At 47.8% G+C, this 13708-nt stretch overlaps 1 long non-coding RNA gene and 1 other non-coding gene across 2 annotated transcripts in view; both read left to right on the top strand.

The window, feature by feature from the left end:
• LOC117354070 overlaps window positions 1-13708 on the top strand; it is a 58277-nt gene that overhangs the window by 14095 nt on the left and 30474 nt on the right. Inside the window, exon 2 of the long non-coding RNA XR_004538105.1 lies at window positions 12173-12258. This is a non-coding gene — a long non-coding RNA (uncharacterized LOC117354070). The remainder of the gene's footprint in view (window positions 1-12172; window positions 12259-13708) is intronic.
• Window positions 12328-12401, top strand: LOC117356178. The gene has a single exon (XR_004538605.1). It is a non-coding gene; the product is annotated as a small nucleolar RNA SNORD93 (small nucleolar RNA).

Here is a 13708-nt window from a genome sequence, read left to right as displayed (position 1 = left end):
AGGAGGGAGCTGTGCTTAGCGATTGCTCATCTCCTGACTTTTATGATGCTTTGTTACTTGATTGGACTTAACTGTTTCACGTTTAAACAGCTATATTGAAACAGTTAAAGAAATAGTTGTAAATTTCTTTGTGTATTATTATTATTATTATTTTTTATTTAGCTCATACCTTTTTTTCATTTACTCAAAGTGAGTTACATTCAGGTACACTAGGATTTCCCTGTCCTTTGAGAAGGGCTCATACACAATTATTTCAAATTGAAAGAGTAAAAATGGTGTGTTAGCCGTGTTTTCCACTTTTAAAGGTAAATCAAAAAGTAAAGGCAAACTACATTTAACAGCTTTGATAGCTGTTAGCAATTGAACATAGCTTTAAGCACCATCCCCATGCTAGATGCAATTGTTGTATCGTTTACTAGCTTCTGCATTGCTGCAGAGAAGTTTTTCTACTGCTCCATACACTGTTACTTGTACAGATCAGTAAGCTGTTTAGGAACCCGTGTGCAGACTTCCTGTATCCCAAGTCGTCATGTATTATGGCAAATGCAGATTCATAGCTAATATCCAAATCTGCAGCCAACTGAGACACCGTTATCCGTCGGTCTTCTCTAATCAAGGCATCTGCCCTGTCAACGTGCTCTTGTGTGTGTGATGTTGATGAGCAACCAGAACGACCATTGTCAGTTACACCTGTTGTTCTGCTTTAAACCTTCCATTGATTCATGGTGCTTTGTCCATACTGAGTCAATATCCGACAGTGAATTTCTATAGGCTTCACTCCCTCTGCCCAAAGAGAGCGCACTACTGCACATTGTTCTTTCATAGTGCAATCTTGTAATGGAGTGTCCATGTTTCTAACCTCTAGCTGCCACACGACTAAAGACCAAGCACTGCACTGTGCGTGGACAAACGAGTACATATGTTGTATTTTGCTAGCTGTGTACCGGTTACCATGCAACCACAAATCAACAAAATAATAAAAACATCATTCGCAACAATGAGAAACTAAGACAAATTTGAAAATTCTTCGACAGGAAACAATTCCAACTTTGGTACAATCTCTTATCCTTGGACTAATAGACTACTGCGACATACCATACCTCCCCTGCCCAGCGACCATGATAAAGCAGCTACAAACAATACAAAATACAGCCCTAAGATATCACGGAGGCATACCACGACTCACATTGGCTCCCAATACAAGCAAGAGTACACTTCAAATTCTGTTCAAAGCTATAAACGGAGACAGCCCAACCTACTTGAACAACCGACTAACTCAATCCACCTCAACCAGACACAGGAGAATCCACTCATTATTCACATACCCGCTATCCAAAAATATCAAACGAAGAAAACTATGACAGCCTAATGGCCACCAGAACAGCAAAACTAGACAAGACAACTCACCAATCTGCTGTCTTCGACCACAGATTACAAAACCTTCAAAAAAGAAACAAAACCCTACTCTTCAAAAAAATACATAAAACCTATTTAACACGACCAGATCCAACCCAAGCTCCACCTACTATACTATCTATTCCTTATCAAATCTAAAATGTTCAAATTACCCATCATGTATTACCTAATTTCACGACAATTCTTATGTAATCCGCCTTGAACTGCAAGGTAATAGCAGAATAGAAATCACTAATGTAATGTAACTTAACAATTGCCTTTAATTTTTGATTTGTTCTCGTATATAGAAATAAAACAAAAAGGAAATAGTCCAGTAAAAAAGGTATTGCCTTAACTTAATGTATTTTTTCACTAGCTTTCAATGGTGACCTTTCTTTGGATCAGAAATGAGCTAATGTTGACAAATATTAGTAAATATTCTTCGGAGAAATCAATTACAGAACTATAACACCATTTGGAGTGCTTATGAAATCTGGAATAACTCAAAATGATAACCCCAATTGATCTTTGGTATATAATTTTATGCCATATCTTATAAATCTCCTGCACACTTCTCTTCACTGGGGTGGGAGGGGGAATAGGGATGGGAGGATGGGATATATTAGCTATTATAGATTATTTAAAAATCATAGCATTTGTTATGAAATAAGATATAAAAAGAGTTAATGTATTTTATCCCAGGACAAGCAGGCATGATATTCTCACATGTGGGGTGACGTCATCTACGGAGCCCCGGCGCGGACAGCTTTTCAAGCAAACTTGATTGAAGTTTCAAGTTTGCACACTGCACCACGCATGTGCATGCCTTCTCGCCCACTAGAGGGCGCATCCCACCTCGTGGTCCTCAGTTCAATTTTTTCCGCGGAGCAAGAAAGCCCTGTGGATCTGAGCTCCAGTGTTTTTGCCTTCTAGCTGCCGCGTTTAGTTTGTTTTCCCATCGAATTAGTTCGCGGTGCTGTTTTTCCTTTCGGTTCTTCTCAAAAAAAAAAAAAAAAAAAAAAAAGGTTTTCATTTTTCGTCTGGCTCCGGGGGCTCCCGGAAGCCGCGGCCGCGGGACGTCGGTACGTTCCCGGCCTTCTTTTTTTCCTTCTTCTTCTTTTTCTTCGTGGATGTCCCGTCCTGTTACGGGATTCAAAAAGTGCAGCCGGTGTGAGAGGTTGCTTTCCATCACTGACCCTCACCGGTGGTGCATTGTCTGTCTTGGGCCCGAACATCCGACAGAATCGTGTGATCGCTGTGCTACCTTCCAAAACAGGGCCCTCCGTCGCCGCAAGGCCAGAATGGCGGAATTGTTCGCCGTCGACGCGCCGCCTAAGGCCTCGACGTCGGCCTCGGCTTCGGCCCCGGCCTTGACCTCGGCCTCGGCGTCCTCGGGGGCCTCGGCCTCGCCTCGGCCCTCCTCCTCGAAGGCGTCTTCAGTGAAGCAAGCTTCGGGTAAGTCCTCTGTTCCATCCCCTTCAGCAAAGAAGCCATCCTCGAGTCAGGCCAAGGCGGGTGGGTCGACCCCGGCCCCGCATCGGACCTCGACTCCGCACACCCCGAGGGAATACTCGAGACCGAGGTCGCCCTCCAGGGAGTGTGCCCCGGACTCGGAACTCCCCACCTTCGTGGGGATTCCGGCCTTCCAGGATCTCCTCCGAGCTCTGATCTCATCGGAGCTGTCGGGAGCCCTGGAAGTGTTGCAACGTGCTGCGGTTCCGGCGGCCTCGACCTCGGCCGGGGCGCCTTCGGTCTCGGAGGCCCCGGCCTCGGCTCCCTCGACCACGGGAGCCCCGGCCTCGGCGACCTCGGTCTCGGGTACTGTGGCCCCGTTCACCTCGGTCTCGGCCCCGCCCCGGACCTCGACCTCGGGGGAACCCCCTGAGCGGAGTGTAAGGCCCAAAGAAAAGTTGCGCAGAGTGCGCCGTCTTTCCTCCTCTTCCTCCGGGTCTTCCAGGCACGCCTCGCCCTCGACGCGACATCGGACGGGGCGTCGATCGAGGAAGTCTAAGCGGCCCCGAGGCTCCCCTCGGCGCGACCGTTCCTCGTCGTTCGGGGGCGAGGCGCTGCAGGTGTCGGAGTTGCGCCTCGACAATCCGAGGCTCCTCCGCTCACCTCGTGGGAAGTCTTCCCGGGCCGCCTCGCCGAGGAAACGGGAGAGTGTCCCACGAACCCCGGGGTCCTCACCCAAGGGTCCTGCGAGGAGGACAACTTCCCCTTCCCCCTCGAGGGCCCTCGAGAGGGGATCCTGGGATTCGGGATCTGTTAGGGACCCTCATTATTCCCATGAGGCCTCCCCCCTCTCCTCGGTGGGGCGGTCGAGAACCCCGTCTCCCCAGGCTAGGCCGTCCTCTTTTTCATCCTTCGTTCAGGACATGGCCCAAGCCCTGGGGATTGACCTGATGGTAAGTTCTCGGTATTCCAAAGAATTTTTGGAGGAACAGGACCTCCCCACCCCTCCTAGAGAGGTGCCTAGACTCCCTCTCAACAGTGTCCTTCTGCAGACCTGGCTGAAGAACTTGTCGAACCCTCTTACAGTCACGTCTGTACCCTCAAAAATGGAATCGAAATATAGGACGATTCCTCCTAAAGGGTTCGATAAGGCGCAGCTCTCACACCAATCTCTTCTGGTGGAGTCTGCTCTCAAAAAATCACAGCCCTCACGGGTTTCTGCGGCGGTTCCACCAGGCAGGGAGGGGCGGACCCTGGACAAGTTTGGCCGTCGCCTCTATTCAAATTCCCTGATGGCCACCAGGGTTCTAAATTACGCCTTCACCTTCTCCTCCTATTTGCGTGGTATGGTGAAGGACCTTCCACAATATCGAAACTCGTTACCGGACTCCCAAAGAGCAGGATTCGATAAGTTTATGTCCAACCTGTCTCAATTGCGGTTGTACCTATTCCATGCAGTGTACGACGCCTTTGAGCTGGTTTCGAGGGTGTCGGCCCTCGCAGTGGCCATGCGCCGCTTGGCCTGGCTTCGCACCCTCGACATGGACCCAAACCTGCAGGAACGCCTTGCAGACTTGCCTTGTGTGGGGTCCGAGTTGTTTGACGAGTCATTGGATGCGGCGACCAAGCGCTTGTCAGAGCAGGAGCGCTCTCTAGCATCCCTGGTCCGCCCCAAACCTAGGCCCCCGCCGCAGAAACCCTTTCGGCCTCCACCGCGCCGATACCCTCAGAAATCGACCCCGGCTTTCTCCAGACCGCCTCCGAGACGTCCGTCTCAGCGAGGCAGAGGGGGACAAACCCAAGCCCCGGCGCAGGGCCCTTCTAAGCCCGCGCCTTCCTTTTGACGGGCAGAGCGGACGGGGCGGGTTCCCCTCCGCACTTTCACAGCAACCCCTTCCTATCGGGGGCCGTCTTCGGTCCTTCCGGGAGGCATGGACCGGGATTACCTCAGACGCTTGGGTGCTCCGGATCGTCTCCGAGGGCTACTCGCTCAACTTTGTGTCCTCGCCACCGGACAGTCCCCCAAGTTTAGTCCCCTGCAACCGTTCGCAGCTACCGACCCTTATAACCGAAGCCAAAGCCCTCTTGAAGCTTCGGGCGGTCGAACCGGTCCCCAAGGACCAGTGGGGTACGGGGTTTTACTCCCGCTACTTTTTGGTTCCAAAAAAGACCGGGGACCTGCGCCCCATACTGGACCTCAGGAAGCTCAACAAATTCCTGGCCCGGGAGAAGTTTCGAATGCTATCTCTCCCGGTTTTGTATCCTCTCTTGGAGGAAGGGGACTGGATGTGCTCCCTCGACCTGAAGGAAGCATACACCCATGTTCCGGTGCACCCCGCCTGCCGAAAGTTCTTACGATTCCAGGTGGGGGACCTCCACCTCCAGTACAGGGTACTGCCCTTCGGCCTGGCCGCGTCCCCACGAGTATTCACGAAGTGCATGGTGGTGGTTGCGGCAGCCCTGAGGTCACGTGGACTCCATGTGTTCCCTTACCTGGACGATTGGCTCATCAAAGCCCCGACCAGGGAGGGGGTTATCTCAGCGACCCGACAGTCTATTGCCTTCCTGCAAACTCTCGGGTTCGAGATAAACTTTCCAAAGTCTCAGTTGAGACCGTCTCAGTCTCTTCAATTCATAGGTGCGGTGCTGGACACGGTGCGCCTGCGCTCCTACCTGCCGACCCAGCGGTTGGAAGCCTTGGTACGGATGAGCCGCCAGGTCTCTCAACTATCGAGGGTGTCGGCCAAGCACATGATGATGCTGCTGGGCCATATGGCCTCGACGGTACATGTCACGCCGTTTGCGAGGCTACATCTGAGGATCCCTCAGTGGACCCTCGCGTCCCAGTGGCGTCAGGAGTGCGACCCGGTGTCCCGCCTCATTTCGGTGACTCCGCTTTTGCGGAAATCGCTGCGTTGGTGGACAGACTCTTCAAATCTGTCCATGGGGCTAATGTTCCGCACTCCGCCTTTTCGCAAGATCCTGACCACGGACTCCTCGGAGTACGCGTGGGGAGCCCATCTCGACGGTCTTCGCACGCAGGGCCTGTGGTCGGCAGAAGACCGTCGGTGTCATATCAACGTGCTGGAGCTGCGGGCCATCTTCCTAGCACTTCGAGCCTTCGTTCACATATTGCAGGACCAGGTGGTCCTCGTCCGCACGGACAATCAGGTGGCAATGTACTATGTGAACAAGCAGGGGGGAACGGGGTCTTGGCCCCTCTGTTCCGAGGCTCTTCGCCTTTGGGAATGGGCGGCCTCCCGGAACATCTTCCTCCGGGCGGTCTACATCCAAGGAGAACGGAATTGCCTGGCGGACAAACTCAGTCGACTTCTGCAACCGCACGAGTGGACCCTACACCCAGCAGTTCTGCGCGAGGTTTTCGCTCGCTGGGGAACGCCACAGGTGGATCTGTTTGCCTCTCCGGAGACACACAAACTACCACTATATTGTTCTCGGATGTACTCGCGGGACCGTCTGGAAGCGGATGCCTTCCTACTCGACTGGGAAGGGAGGTTCCTGTATGCATTCCCTCCGTTCCCTCTGATCATGCGAACGTTGGTACACCTAAAATCGTCCACGGCCACGATGATTCTCATAGCACCTCGGTGGCCGCGTCAGCACTGGTTCTCCCTGCTGCTCCAGCTCAGTGCCAGGGAGCCTCTTCCCCTGCCTGTCTCTCCTTCTCTGCTGTCTCAGAGTCAAGGATCCATGTTACATCCCAATCTGCAGTCATTGCACCTGACAGCTTGGTTTCTTGTTCCCTGACTCCTCTGGACCTGTCTCAATCGGTGAGGGAGGTGTTGGAAGCCTCCCGCAAGATCTCGACGAGGCTTTGCTATGCGCAGAAATGGACCAGGTTTTCCACCTGGTGTTCGTCTTTTCACCTGGATCCGGTATCAGTCCCGGTATCCTCGGTTTTGGACTATTTATTTCATTTGTCGCGCTCTGGCTTGAAAACCACTTCGGTGCGGGTTCATCTCAGTGCGATTTCTGCTTTCCACCAACCGCTGGATGGACGCCCTCTGTCACTCCATCCCTTGGTGACACGCTTCATGAAAGGGTTACTCAGGGTTTGTCCCCCTCTCAAGCCTCCGTCTGTCGTGTGGAATTTGAATGTGGTCCTGGCTCAACTGATGAAACCCCCTTTTGAGCCACTCAACAAGTCCCTCTTGAAATTTCTGACTTGGAAGGTGGTGTTTCTGATCGCCCTCACCTCCGCCAGGCGGATTGGGGAGTTGCAAGCCTTGGTTGCGGACCCTCCTTTCACTGTCTTTCACCACGACAAGGTGGTTCTCCGCACCCATCCTAAGTTTTTACCTAAAGTTGTTTCTGACTTCCACCTCAATCAGTCCATTGTCCTTCCTGTGTTCTTCCCGAAGCCCCACTCCCATCCTGGCGAGACGGCGCTTCACACGCTTGACTGTAAGAGGGCGTTGGCATATTATCTTCAACGCACCAGGTCTCATCGGAAGGTTCCTCAATTGTTTTTGTCCTTCGATCCCAATCGATTAGGGCATCCAGTTTCCAAGCGCACTCTGTCTAACTGGTTGGCCGCTTGCATTTCCTTTTGCTACGCTCAGGCTGGCCTTCCTCCCCCGGGTCGAGTCACGGGGCACAAGGTCCGAGCAATGGCAGCTTCGATAGCCTTTCTCCGATCCACTCCGATGGAGGACATATGTAAGGCTGCCACTTGGTCTTCGGTTCATACATTCACCTCTCATTACTGTCTGGACACTCTATCCAGGAGTGACGGCCGGTTTGGCCAGTCAGTTTTGCAAAATCTGTTTTCCTAAATTGCCATCCTCCCACCTGCCCTGGTTTGGTTAGCTTGGAGGTCACCCACATGTGAGAATATCATGCCTGCTTGTCCTGGGATAAAGCACAGTTACTTACCGTAACAGGTGTTATCCAGGGACAGCAGGCATATATTCTCACAACCCGCCCGCCTCCCCGGGGATGGCTTCCTTGCTAGTTATGGAACTGAGGACCACGAGGTGGGATGCGCCCTCTAGTGGGCGAGAAGGCATGCACATGCGTGGTGCAGTGTGCAAACTTGAAACTTCAATCAAGTTTGCTTGAAAAGCTGTCCGCGCCGGGGCTCCGTAGATGACGTCACCCCACATGTGAGAATATATGCCTGCTGTCCCTGGATAACACCTGTTACGGTAAGTAACTGTGCTATTTTGTACACAATTGTGTTATTAAGATTTGTTTTAATTGCATTATTCTTTAATAAATAAAAAATATATGTATTAGTAAATATAAGTGAAACATAAAAGCATTTCATGATAGTCTCGTAGGAAGAGGGGAGGGGTGGGTGGGTAGATGAGATAAGGATGGATGATAAGGTGACAAACAGTATAATTTTGTGGTTTTAAATGAGATAGAAAACCAAGGTCTTTGTCTGGTGGGTCTTAGGTTCTTGGATTGTTTTAAAATGTCTCTTTAGTATTCTCACCATAAAATCATTGATGTAGATTGGAAGAAGAGTAGCTGGAAGTCAGAAGTGCTGCCATTATGGCTCCATAATGTAATATATTTATTCTGATCCCTCTGAGAGACACTCCAATCTTGAGAAACTGACGGACCCAATGAAGTGAGAAAGCAGATTAGCAGCTCCCAGGTAAAACCATTTTAAAAATATCAAGGCTCTATAGCCTCTTCTAAACAATGGTGCCAACCTCTCACAGGCTTGGTGTACCTACAGCCCCCTAATCTCGAATTCTAACCAGCAACCACAACTGTTCACAAATGATACCACTGGGAGATTAGACCCTGCCAGAAACCCAGATGCTAATCAATGTCTTTGTTGTCTACAGAAAATAAACAGGTCAGTCCTTAAGAAAAAATAATAAACGGACATACATCTGATAAAAGGCAGGAGTGATGCCCACTCCCTCCTGCCACCAGAGGTCCCCGCCCCCTCAGGCACCGTGCCTTAAAATTGGGAACAGGAGGTATTGAAAACACCTCCTGTTACTCTGCGACAGCACTGGGCCTTAGGCCCCTCCCTGGTGCATCATGTGATGCAGGGGCAAGGATCTAAGGCCCTGATTGGCTCAGATGGCATCTGAGCCACCAGAGGACCCCGCCCCCCTCCAGGCCCCATGCTTTAAAGTTGGGAGCAGGAGGTACTGAAAACACCTCCTGTTCCTCCATGATGAAACTGGGCCTTGGGCCCCTCCCTGGTGTATCATGTGATGCAGGGGCAAGGACCTAAGGCCCTGATTGGCTCAGACGCCTCAGGCTCCTCCCTTGGGGGAGGGGCCAGAGGCATCTGAGCCAATCAGGGATTTCCTTAGGAAGAGCCTAAGAAAGTCCCTGATTGGCCAAAACAATATTAAAAATCAGATATTTTTTTATTTAAATTGTATTTTTTTTTTTTAAATGCTTGTTTTGAAGAAAATATCTATTTAAGATATATTATAGTCCAAAAGTTATTCATCACAAAATAAGGATTAGTTTTTAATTATGTAGCATGTATTCATGTAATGTTTAAATTTTTTAGTAAATTAATTCCATTAATCCATTCATAATGTTACGGGTGTGATTTAAATCAAGTCTTTCTGACTAGTGATTTAAATCAAATCCACTCTAAGCACAACCAAGATGAAGCTACACCGAGCTTCTGAAAGACTGAAAAGCTAGCCAAAGCTGACCCTCTCTGTGAACAATTAATACCTTAATGTGTTTTTTTGTGATATTCACATGCCTTTTACTTCAGAGAGGATCCTTAATTAAACTGGCACCAGATCAAGTTTCTGATACTTCATCTCGTTACAAGCCAGAAAACACCAAAGGTGATAATATAGAACATTGGCTATATTAGCGTTTAAGACAGATATAATTCTCCTGAAGAAGCTCTATACAGAGTGAAACGAAGATGCTCCATCAAGCACTTGAGTACTTCAAAGAGCACTTTAGTACTTTTAAGCTAACACTTGAGCACTTTAAGGCTTTTGTCTAATCCAGGGATCTCAAAGTCCCTCCTTGAGGGCCGCAATCCAGTCGGGTTTTCAAGATTACCCCAATGAACATGCATTGAACGCATAGATCTCATGCATATTCATTGGGAAAATCCTGAAAACCCGACTGGATTGCGGCCCTCAAGGAGGGACTTTGAGACCACTGGTCTAATCCAACTAGAAGACTGCCCATAACTGTGGTCGAGAAAAGAAAGCTAATTACAAAAGTTAAAATCAAAAACGTGCATTTCTTTAATATTGTTTGCTAACATTATCACATTGGTATTTATAAATAAAATAATACATATAACAACATAAATGAATAATAAAGGAGAATTTAAAGGGACCAATGATAGCTTGCATTAAGGCTATGTTGACAAGACTAGCTCTAACGTCATAAATAGCTGCAGGCACTTGAGGTATCCCTTCTCCAACATCAAAGAATATACCAGAATGGTTGTTGAATGAAAAACTCACAATATTAATAATTAGAAGGAGGAACACTCTTAAGCATAGTCCATCTATTTTTTGATAAGAGTAATTAACCAGATCAAGTTTTCCATATGAAGAAAATCGGTGCACTTGGAAGTGGGTGCTGGAAAGCCAGAAGTGGCATGCATGGAGGAATAGGAACCCATTCACTTGGATCTTTTTGCATTAGATGTGTAACTCACTTAGCAGAATTCCAGTACATCATTCTCTTCCTTATGTTGTGCTTAACAAAATGTATGATCTAGGCATAGTTACTGGTGGCACATTGAATTCCTGAAACAGTTGCAGCCACACATCAGACTTTCCTCACTGCATATCCTGGCTTGGGAGCAAGGTTCATTACTGTTATGGTAGGCAGAAAAATAATGCTACAGCTATATTTAACTTGTTACCAAGCCAGGCAGTGGAAAGAACTTAGAGTATCTAGCAATCACAAACATGTGGAGAGAAGAGCCTCAACCTTAATAGCAGCATAAAGATTTAAGGCAGCTAGAAGTTTATCATTGGCATAAAAAAAGCCTCCACAGAGAACTTGCTCCATATCTCAACTGTCTGTGTATAAGTATATGAGGCTTGTGTGGTTAAGGCAGAGCTTGCAGGAATGGGACAGGGTCAGAACTTGTGGGGACGGGATGGGGACAAATTTGTCCCCGTGTCAATCCTCTAGTTTCAGTGTATGAAGTGACCCAGTCTCATGAATGGAGGACTAGCCTAATAGTGCAGTGGTTTGAGACCCTGGGGAATCGGGTCGGTTTCTCATTGCAGTTCCTTGTGACTGGGTAGGTCACTCAACCCTCCATTGTCCCAGGTACTAGAGAATGACACGAGGGAAAAATTTGTCCCAGTCCCCACAAGCTCAGTACCCGTACTCGCAAACCATCTGATCCCATCCGCACAAGCCTTAAATAGTTTTATGCTGAACTTATTATATTAAAATATAAAAAGAAACAATATTCTGTACAATTGTCATTTTATAAATCAAAGTTCTGGCTGCCGAAATAGAGAAAGATCTTCAGCTGGCAGGGCTTTGTTTATAAATGTTTATCAACACAACTTAAATACTATTTTATCCTAAAGCAAAAAAAAGAAAAGAAAATTTTTTTCTACCTTTGTTGTCTGGTTTCTACTTTCCTCATCTTCTCGTCATTCTATGCCTTCCATCCACTGTTTGCCTTCTCTCTGCCTCTTTCATATGGCATCTGCTCTGTTACTGTGCCTCTCCCTTCCATCTCTCCCTCCCTCTCCCCCCCATTGGTTTGGCACCCATCTTATATTAAGACCTACCCCGAAAATCATGCTAGGTTTGCGGCGATCGCTGATGTTTAATCTGTCCCCCAGCTTAGCTAGTATTTGAATTGGTGGCCTGGAGGCGATACATTTCTATGGCTGTGACCATTCCCTGAGCCATTCCATCCCCACTAGGTTAAGGGAGGCTAGGTGATATCCCATTGCTAACTGGATCCTTAGTATATCTACTCATTTGGATTTTGCTGCCTTGCTTATTATAGTGTTTTTAATAAAGTGAATTTATTTTGAACTTCTGCTTTCATCCTATTAATTGTGGCTTTTCCACTCTTTGCATTTTGATTTGATTTTTATGGTTTGCCCTCCTTTGTTTTGTTGTTGTTTTTTTTTGTTTGTTTTTAAATTAAAGGTGTATATCCAGAGCAATTGCCTGGGGGCTACCCTACCTTGGGGGCCCTCAAGCCTGCTTGAATCAGAAGAAATTATAAGTGGCCAGTGTTCTTGAGGTGAAGATTTTTTGCCCTGGGCTTTGCCATGTCTAGTGCTGGCTGTGGCTTGGATACGAACGTATAATATACTAGCGAAAGTCTAAATCTCAGTTCATTGTTTTATTTTTGTAGGTGGCTGCCTCAACCGAGGGATCTGTTTCTGCATCTGAAGCAATTTGTGAATATTGGTGTATGCCAATACCAAAACATGGAAAGAGGTATTAGAACATCTTGTATTGAGAAATGCTGATAAGCAGTCATAGTGCTTAAGGACTGGTTCAGTACTGTGGCCAAGGATGAAAAATGGAGCTGACTGGGAACTCTGCCCGCTCTGATGGTTTAAAGGATTTATCTGAGGCCCAGTAAGCACTAACCTTTCTCCTGTTAAAAGAGGAAATGTTGCAGGCACTTAATTGTATGGGTTCCAGGTAGTTGCTAGCAGGGGAATTCTATAAATGGTGCTTAAGTTTATGCGTGCATTTTAACTGAGTAAGGGGAGAGTGTGGCGCAGTAGTTAAAGCTACAGCCTCAGCACCCTGAGGTTGTGGGTTCAAACCCATGCTACTCATTGTGACCCTGGGCAAGTCACTTAATCCCCCCATTACCCCAGGTACATTAGATTGTGAGCCTACCAGGACAGTCAGGGAAAAATGCTTGAGTATCTGAATAAATTGATGTAAACCGTTCTGAGAACCAGTATAGAAAAATGAATGACTAAATAAACAAACAAGCCTATTACTGCCAATAATTGCTTGCTTTCAATCGGTTATTGGCATTAATTGGGCAACAATTTAGATTTATGTGTGCATCTTGCTAAGCACTATTCTATAAAGGTGCACGTACAAATCCTTTTGCGTGCAACTGAAAAGGGGTGTGGCCCTCGGGGCGTGACAGGTCAGGAGTGTTCACTAAAGATCAGGGCTGCCCAAGTCCGGTCCTCGAGATCTACTGGCAGGCCAGGTTTTCAGGATATCCACAATGAATATGCATGAGAGAGATTTGCCTGCACTGCCTTCTTGGGATGCAAATCTCTCTCTCATGCATATTCATTGTGGATATCCTGAAAACCTGGCCTGCCAGTAGATCTCGAGGACCGGACTTGGGCAGCCCTGCTAAAAATGTTTCCACTATTACAGAATTTGAGGGATCTATGCAGAACTTTTAGGCGTGAGGATTTATACCACGGTTCAGTTTCCTCAAAGTTGGGGGTGGGGATCCCGCACTACACACTCTTCATAAACAGCACCTAACTTGGAGTTCCATTTATAGAATGACGCCCGGCTTGCATGAGTTTTTTTGTGGGGAGAGGGGTTCCAAATTTAGGCAACATTTACTGAATTTGGTCATAGATGTGGAGGAAGGATGTGTTGAGTAAGCAGTAGGCAATTATTTCATTTTGCCCAATGGTAGTGGTGGTGAACAGGAACTGCACTATTGTGCTAAGATTGTGGGAACTGCAGTGTTTCCCCTTCACAGGTAGGGCAGTATGCCTGCGAGTGGCTACACTATTCACGACAATCTGTGGTACTGTCTGAAATGCTGGGGCAGTTCTCTGAAGGATAAGAATTGCTGTACTGGGACAGACCAAAGTTCCATCAAGCCTAGTATCCTGCTTCCAACATTGGCGGTTTATCCTAGGAATAAGTAGTGGATTTCCCCAAGCCAAAT

This window comes from Geotrypetes seraphini, chromosome 2 (assembly GCF_902459505.1).
Source record: "Geotrypetes seraphini chromosome 2, aGeoSer1.1, whole genome shotgun sequence".
Classification (NCBI taxonomy): Eukaryota; Metazoa; Chordata; class Amphibia; order Gymnophiona; family Dermophiidae; genus Geotrypetes; species Geotrypetes seraphini.
Note: the sequence above shows the minus strand (reverse complement) of the source record. Positions and strands in the feature narration are given on the sequence as shown.